Raw genomic sequence first — 9,838 nt, 5'->3', positions numbered from 1 at the left:
ATGTGGTACCCATAATACCGTATGGAGGACTATGTGGTACCCATAATACCATATGGAGGACTATGTGGTACCCATAATACCATATGGAGGACTATGTGGTATCTATAATACCGTATGGAGGACTATGTGGTATCTATATTACTGTATGGAGGACTATGTGGTATCTATAATACTGTATGGAGGACTATGTCATACCTATAATACCGTATGGAGGACTATGTGGTATCTATAATACTGTATGGAGGACTATGTGGTACCCATAATACCATATGGAGGACTATGTGGTATCTATAATACCGTATGGAGGACTATGTGGTACCCATAATACCATATGGAGGACTATGTGGTACCCATAATACAGTATGGAGGACTATGTGGTATCTATAATACAGTATGGAGGACTGTGTGGTATCTATAATACTGTATAGAGGACTATGTCATACCTATAATACCGTATGGAGGACTATGTAGTATCTATAATACTGTATGGAGGACTATGTGGTACCCATAATACCATATGGAGGACTATGTGGTATCTATAATACTGTATGGAGGACTATGTGGTATCTATAATACTGTATGGAGGGCTATGTAGTGCCCATAATACCATATGGAGGACTATGTGGTACCCATAATGCCATATGGAGGACTATGTGGTATCTATAATACTGTATGGAGGACTATGTGGTATCTATAATACAGTATGGAGGACTATGTGGTATCTATAATACTGTATGGAGGACTATGTAGTATCTATAATACTGTATGGAGGACTATGTCATACCTATAATACCGTATGGAGGACTATATGCTGTCTATAATACTGTATGGAGGACTATGTGGTATCTATAATACTGTATGGAGGACTATGTGGTATCTATAATACTGTATGGAGGACTATGTGGTATCTATAATACTGTATGGAGGACTATGTGGTATCTATAATACAGTATGGAGGACTATGTGGTATCTATAATATTGTATGGAGGACTAAGTAGTATCTATAATACTGTATGGAGGACTATGTGGTATCTATAATACAGTATGGAGGACTATGTGGTATCTATAATACTGTATGGAGGACTATGTCATACCTATAATACCGTATGGAGGACTATATGCTGTCTATAATACTGTATGGAGGACTATGTGGTATCTATAATACTGTATGGAGGACTATGTGGTATCTATAATACTGTATGGAGGACTATGTGGTGCCCATAATAACATATGGAGGACTATGTGGTATCTATAATACCGTATGGAGGACTATGTGGTATCTATATTACTGTATGGAGGACTATGTGGTATGTATAATACTGTATGGAGGACTATGTCATACCTATAATACCGTATGGAGGACTATGTGGTATCTATAATACTGTATGGAGGACTATGTGGTACCCATAATACCATATGGAGGACTATGTGGTATCTATAATACTGTATGGAGGACTATGTGGTATCTATAATACTGTATGGAGGACTATGTGGTACCCATAATACCATATGGAGGACTATGTGGTATCTATAATACAGTATGGAGGACTATGTGGTACCCATAATACCATATGGAGGACTATGTGGTATCTATAATACTGTATGGAGGACTATGTGGTACCCATAATACCATATGGAGGACTATGTGGTATCTATAATACTGTATGGAGGACTATGTGGTATCTATAATACTGTATGGAGGACTATGTGGTACCCATAATACCATATGGAGGACTATGTGGTATCTATAATACAGTATGGAGGACTATGTGGTATCTATAATACTGTATAGAGGACTATGTCATACCTATAATACCGTATGGAGGACTATGTGGTATCTATAATACTGTATGGAGGACTATGTGGTACCCATAATACCATATGGAGGACTATGTGGTATCTATAATACTGTATGGAGGACTATGTGGTATCCATAATACCATATGGAGGACTATGTGGTATCTATAATACTGTATGGAGGACTATGTGGTATCTATAATACTCTATGGAGGACTATGTGGTGCCCATAATACCATATGGAGGACTATGTGGTATCTATAATACTGTATGGAGGACTATGTGGTGCCCATAATACCATATGAAGGACTATGTGGTATCTATAATACTGTATGGAGGACTATGTGGTATCTATAATACTGTATGGAGGACTATGTAGTATCTATAATACTGTATGGAGGACTATGTGGTGCCCATAATACCATATGGAGGACTATGTGGTATCTATAATACTGTATGGAGGACTATGTGGTATCTATAATACAGTATGGAGGACTATGTGGTATCTGTTAATACAGTATGGAGGACTATGTGGTATCTATAATACTGTATGGAGAACTATGTAGTATCTGTATAATACTGTATGGAGGACTATGTGGTACCCATAATACCATATGGAGGACTATGTGGTATCTATAATACTGTATGGAGGAGTATGTGGTATCTATAATACTGTATGGAGCACTATGTGGTATCTATAATACTGTATGGAGGACTATGTAGTATCTATAATACTGTATGGAGGACTATGTGGTACCCATAATACCATATGGAGGACTATGTGTTATCTATAATACTGTATGGAGGACTATGTAGTATCTATAATACTGTATGGAGGACTATGTGGTACCCATGATACCATATGGAGGACTATGTGGTATCTATAATACTGTATGGAGGACTATGTAGTATCTATAATACTGTATGGAGGACTATTTGGTACCCATAATACCATATGGAGGACTATGTGGTATCTATAATACTGTATGGAGGACTATGTAGTATCTATAATACTGTATGGAGGACTATGTGGTACCCATAATACCATATGGAGGACTATGTGGTATCTATAATACTGTATGGAGGACTATGTGGTACCCATAATACCATATGGAGGACTATGTGGTATCTATAATACAGTATGGAGGACTATGTGGTATCTATAATACTGTATAGAGGACTATGTCATACCTATAATACCGTATGGAGGACTATGTGGTATCTATAATACTGTATGGAGGACTATGTGGTACCCATAATACCATATGGAGGACTATGTGGTATCTATAATACTGTATGGAGGACTATGTGGTATCCATAATACCATATGGAGGACTATGTGGTATCTATAATACTGTATGGAGGACTATGTGGTATCTATAATACTCTATGGAGGACTATGTGGTGCCCATAATACCATATGGAGGACTATGTGGTATCTATAATACTGTATGGAGGACTATGTGGTGCCCATAATACCATATGAAGGACTATGTGGTATCTATAATACTGTATGGAGGACTATGTGGTATCTATAATACTGTATGGAGGACTATGTAGTATCTATAATACTGTATGGAGGACTATGTGGTGCCCATAATACCATATGGAGGACTATGTGGTATCTATAATACTGTATGGAGGACTATGTGGTATCTATAATACAGTATGGAGGACTATGTGGTATCTGTTAATACAGTATGGAGGACTATGTGGTATCTATAATACTGTATGGAGAACTATGTAGTATCTGTATAATACTGTATGGAGGACTATGTGGTACCCATAATACCATATGGAGGACTATGTGGTATCTATAATACTGTATGGAGGAGTATGTGGTATCTATAATACTGTATGGAGCACTATGTGGTATCTATAATACTGTATGGAGGACTATGTAGTATCTATAATACTGTATGGAGGACTATGTGGTACCCATAATACCATATGGAGGACTATGTGTTATCTATAATACTGTATGGAGGACTATGTAGTATCTATAATACTGTATGGAGGACTATGTGGTACCCATGATACCATATGGAGGACTATGTGGTATCTATAATACTGTATGGAGGACTATGTAGTATCTATAATACTGTATGGAGGACTATTTGGTACCCATAATACCATATGGAGGACTATGTGGTATCTATAATACTGTATGGAGGACTATGTAGTATCTATAATACTGTATGGAGGACTATGTGGTACCCATAATACCATATGGAGGACTATGTGGTATCTATAATACTGTATGGAGGACTATGTGGTAACTATAATACTGTATGGAGGACTATGTGGTACCCATAATACCATATGGATGACTATGTGGTATCTATAATACTGTATGGAGGACTATGTGGTATCTATAATACAGTATGGAGGACTATGTGGTATCTATAATACTGTATGGAGGACTATGTCATACCTATAATACCGTATGGAGGACTATGAGGTATCTATAATACTGTATGGAGGACTATGTGGTACCCATAATACCATATGGAGGACTATGTGGTATCTATAATACTGTATGGAGGACTATGTGGTATCTATAATACAGTATGGAGGACTATGTGGTATCTATAATACTGTATGGGAGGACTATGTCATACCTATAATACCGAATGGAGGACTATGTCATACCTATAATACCGTATGGAGGACTATGTGGTATCTATAATACTGTATGGAGGACTATGTGGTACCCATAATACCATATGGAGGACTATGTGGTATCTATAATACTGTATGGAGGACTATGTGGTATCTATAATACTGTATGGAGGACTATGTGGTATCTATAATACCATATGGAGGACTATGTGGTATCTATAATACTGTATGGAGGACTATGTGGTATCTATAATACCATATGGAGGACTATGTGGTATCTATAATACTGTATGGAGGACTATGTGGTATCTATAATACCATATGGAGTACTATGTGATATCTATAATACTGTATGGAGGACTATGTGGTATCTATAATACTGTATGGAGGACTATGTGGTATCTATAATACCATATGGAGGACTATGTGGTATCTATAATACCATATGGAGGACTATGTGGTATCTATAATACAGTATGGAGGACTATATGCTATCTATAATACAGTATGGAGGACTATGTGGTATCTATAATACCATATGGAGGACTATGTGGTATTTATAATACAGTATGGAGGACTATGTGGTATCTATAATACCATATGGAGGACTATGTGGTATCTATAATACAGTATGGAGGACTATGTGGTATCTATAATACAGTATGGAGGACTATGTGGTATCTATAATACAGTATGGAGGACTATGTGGTATCTATAATACAGTATGGAGGACTATGTGGTATCTATAATACTGTATGGAGGACTATGTGGTATCTATAATACTGTATGGAGGACTATGTGGTACCTATAATACTGTATGGAGGACTATGTGGTATCTATAATACTGTATGGAGGACTATGTGGTATCTATAATACTGTATGGAGGACTATGTGGTATCTATAATACAGTATGGAGGACTATGTGGTATCTATAATACTGTATGGAGGACTATGTGGTATCTATAATACTGTATGGAGGACTATGTGGTACCTATAATACTGTATGGAGGACTATGTGGTATCTATAATACTGTATGGAGGACTATGTGGTATCTATAATACCGTATGGAGGACTATGTGGTATCTATAATACAGTATGGAGGACTATGTGGTATCTATAATACTGTATGGAGGACTATGTGGTATCTATAATACTGTATGGAGGACTATGTGGTATCTATAATACTGTATGGAGGACTATGTGGTACCTATAATACTGTATGGAGGACTATGTGGTGCCCATAATACCATATGGAGGACTATGTGGTATCTATAATACTGTATGGAGGACTATGTAGTATCTATAATACTGTATAGAGGACTATGTAGTATCTATAATACTGTATGGAGGACTATGTGGTATCTATAATACTGTATGGAGGACTATGTGGTATCTATAATACTGTATGGAGGACTATGTGGTATCTATAATACTGTATGGAGGACTATGTGGTACCTATAATACTGTATGGAGGACTATGTGGTGCCCATAATACCATATGGAGGACTATGTGGTATCTATAATACTGTATGGAGGACTATGTAGTATCTATAATACCATATGGAGGACTATGTGGTATCTATAATACTGTATGGAGGACTATGTAGTATCTATAATACTGTATGGAGGACTATGTGGTATCTATAATACTGTATGGAGGACTATGTGGTACCTATAATACTGTATGGAGGACTATGTGGTGCCCATAATACCATATGGAGGACTATGTGGTATCTATAATACTGTATGGAGGACTATGTAGTATCTATAATACTGTATGGAGGACTATGTAGTATCTATAATACCATATGGAGGACTATGTGGTATCTATAATACCGTATGGAGGACTATGTGGTATCTATAATACAGTATGGAGGACTATGTGGTACCCATAATACCATATGGAGGACTATGTGGTATCTATAATACTGTATGGAGGACTATGTAGTATCTATAATACTGTATGGAGGACTATGTGGTATCTATAATACTGTATGGAGGACTATGTGGTGCCCATAATACCATATGGAGGACTATGTGGTATCTATAATACTGTATGGAGGACTATGTGGTATCTATAATACCATATGGAGGACTAGGTAGTATCTATAATACTGTATGGAGGACTATGTGGTACCTATAATACTGTATGGAGGACTATGTGGTGCCCATAATACCATATGGAGGACTATGTGGTATCTATAATACTGTATGGAGGACTATGTGGTATCTATAATACTGTATGGAGGACTATGTGGTATCTATAATACTGTATGGAGGACTATGTAGTATCTATAATACTGTATGGAGGACTATGTGGTATCTATAATACTGTATGGAGGACTATGTGGTGCCCATAATACCATATGGAGGACTATGTGGTGCCCATAATACCATATGGAGGACTATGTAGTATCTATAATACTGTATGGAGGACTATGTGGTACCTATAATACTGTATGGAGGACTATGTGGTTCCCATAATACCATATGGAGGACTATGTGGTATCTATAATACTGTATGGAGGACTATGTGGTATCTATAATACTGTATGGAGGACTATGTGGTATCTATAATACTGTATGGAGGACTATGTGGTGCCCATAATACCATATGGAGGACTATGTGGTGCCCATAATACCATATGGAGGACTATGTAGTATCTATAATACTGTATGGAGGACTATGTGGCATCTATAATACTGTATGGAGGACTATGTGGTATCTATAATACTGTATGGAGGACTATGTGGTATCTATAATACTGTATGGAGGACTATGTGGTATCTATAATACTGTATGGAGGACTATGTAGTATCTATAATACTGTATGGAGGACTATGTGGTATCTATAATACTGTATGGAGGACTATGTAGTATCTATAATACTGTATGGAGGACTATGTGGTATCTATAATACTCTATGGAGGACTATGTGGTGCCCATAATACCATATGGAGGACTATGTAGTATCTATAATACTGTATGGAGGACTATGTGGTATCTATAATACTGTATGGAGGACTATGTGGTATCTATAATACTGTATGGAGGACTATGTGGTATCTATAATACTGTATGGAGGACTATGTGGTATCTATAATACTGTATGGAGGACTATGTGGTATCTATAATACTGTATGGAGGACTATGTGGTATCTATAATACTGTATAGAGGACTATGTAGTATCTATAATACTGTATGGAGGACTAGGTGGTATCTATAATACTCTATGGAGGACTATGTGGTGCCCATAATACCATATGGAGGACTATGTAGTATCTATAATACTGTATGGAGGACTATGTGGTATCTATAATACTGTATGGAGGACTATGTGGTATCTATAATACTGTATGGAGGACTATGTGGTATCTATAATACTGTATGGAGGACTATGTAGTATCTATAATACTGTATGGAGGACTATGTGGTATCTATAATACTGTATGGAGGACTATGTGGTATCTATAATACTGTATGGAGGACTATGTGGTGCCCAGAATACCATATGGAGGACTTTGTAGTATCTATAATACTGTATGGAGGACTATGTGGTATCTATAATACTGTATGGAGGACTATGTGGTATCTATAATACTGTTTGGAGGACTATGTGGTATCTATAATACTGTATGGAGGACTATGTGGTATCTATAATACTGTATGGAGGACTATGTGGTATCTATAATACTGTATGGAGGACTATGTGGTATCTATAATACTGTATGGAGGACTATGTGGTATCTATAATACTGTATGGAGGACTATGTGGTATCTATAATACTGTATGGAGGACTATGTGGTATCTATAATACTGTATGGAGGACTATGTGGTATCTATAATACTGTATGGAGGACTATGTGGTGCCCAGAATACCATATGGAGGACTTTGTAGTATCTATAATACTGTATGGAGGACTATGTGGTATCTATAATACTGTATGGAGGACTATGTGGTATCTATAATACTGTTTGGAGGACTATGTGGTATCTATAATACTGTATGGAGGACTATGTGGTGCCCAGAATACCATATGGAGGACTTTGTAGTATCTATAATACTGTATGGAGGACTATGTGGTATCTATAATACTGTATGGAGGACTATGTGGTATCTATAATACTGTATGGAGGACTATGTGGTATCTATAATACTGTATGGAGGACTATGTGGTATCTATAATACTGTATGGAGGACTATGTGGTATCTATAATACTGTTTGGAGGACTATGTGGTATCTATAATACTGTATGGAGGACTATGTGGTGCCCAGAATACCATATGGAGGACTTTGTAGTATCTATAATACTGTATGGAGGACTATGTGGTATCTATAATACTGTATGGAGGACTATGTGGTATCTATAATACTGTATGGAGGACTATGTGGTATCTATAATACTGTTTGGAGGACTATGTGGTATCTATAATACTGTATGGAGGACTATGTGGTATCTATAATACTGTATGGAGGACTATGTGGTATCTATAATACTGTATGGAGGACTATGTGGTATCTATAATACTGTATGGAGGACTATGTGGTATCTATATTACTGTTACCAGTCACAGCAAACACCTTGCTGGGCGTTGTAGTTACTATCAGAAGGTTTCTTTCTGGGTGTCCATAATAATAGGCAATCGCCACAATTCCATAACTACCATTTTATTGTGTAGGTGGCATGAATTTATAGACTTGGGTTCCCGCAGGATGTTGTATGTAACCCCATTGATTTGGCACTCTTTCGCTCGGGGCCCACGAAAACCTGGAGCCAGCCCTGCTGATGAGGAGCACGTGCCAATATGAAATATCCAGAGTGCCTCACCGATTAGCCAGACCTTCCGAACATTTCCAAATCATTTTACATAATTTATCTTGTAAACCTGATTCATTTGGCAATTGACTGCGATTACAATGAAAAAAAAAACAAACGGTGAAACTTTTTCTTCTCTTGGACGATTACCCTTCATTATGTGAGGCGACATAGTTTCTCTGTGCAATAAGCGGTATGTGTACTTACACACGGTATAATAACGTAGCACGAGCGGCGTATAAATCTTCTGGGTGAGTCATACCGCATAGCCAGGATAAATAATGGAAAGTAAAAAAAGCAGCGACTCGCCTATTAACACTTGCAATCCCCTGCACGGACCATCCCTCCGACACAGGTGCACGAGTGGAAAAGGCTGCCACAAGAAGTGGTGAGTTCTCCTTCAATGGAAGTCTTCAAACAGAGGCTGGACAGACATCTGACTGGGTTGGTTTAGTGAATCCTGCTTTGAGCAGGGGGTTGGACATGATGACCCAGGAGGTCCCTTCCTACTCTACCATTCTAGGATTCTATGATATCGATACAATGTCTCACAAAAAGTCCAGTTATCGGGTTATAAAATACTCTCTTGCTATATTG

The sequence above is a fragment of the Dendrobates tinctorius genome, unplaced genomic scaffold (genome assembly GCF_039654945.1).
Source record: "Dendrobates tinctorius isolate UK_male_01 unplaced genomic scaffold, ASM3965494v1 ptg000099l, whole genome shotgun sequence".
NCBI classification, from domain to species: Eukaryota; Metazoa; Chordata; class Amphibia; order Anura; family Dendrobatidae; genus Dendrobates; species Dendrobates tinctorius.
This window is presented reverse-complemented; position numbering follows the sequence as displayed.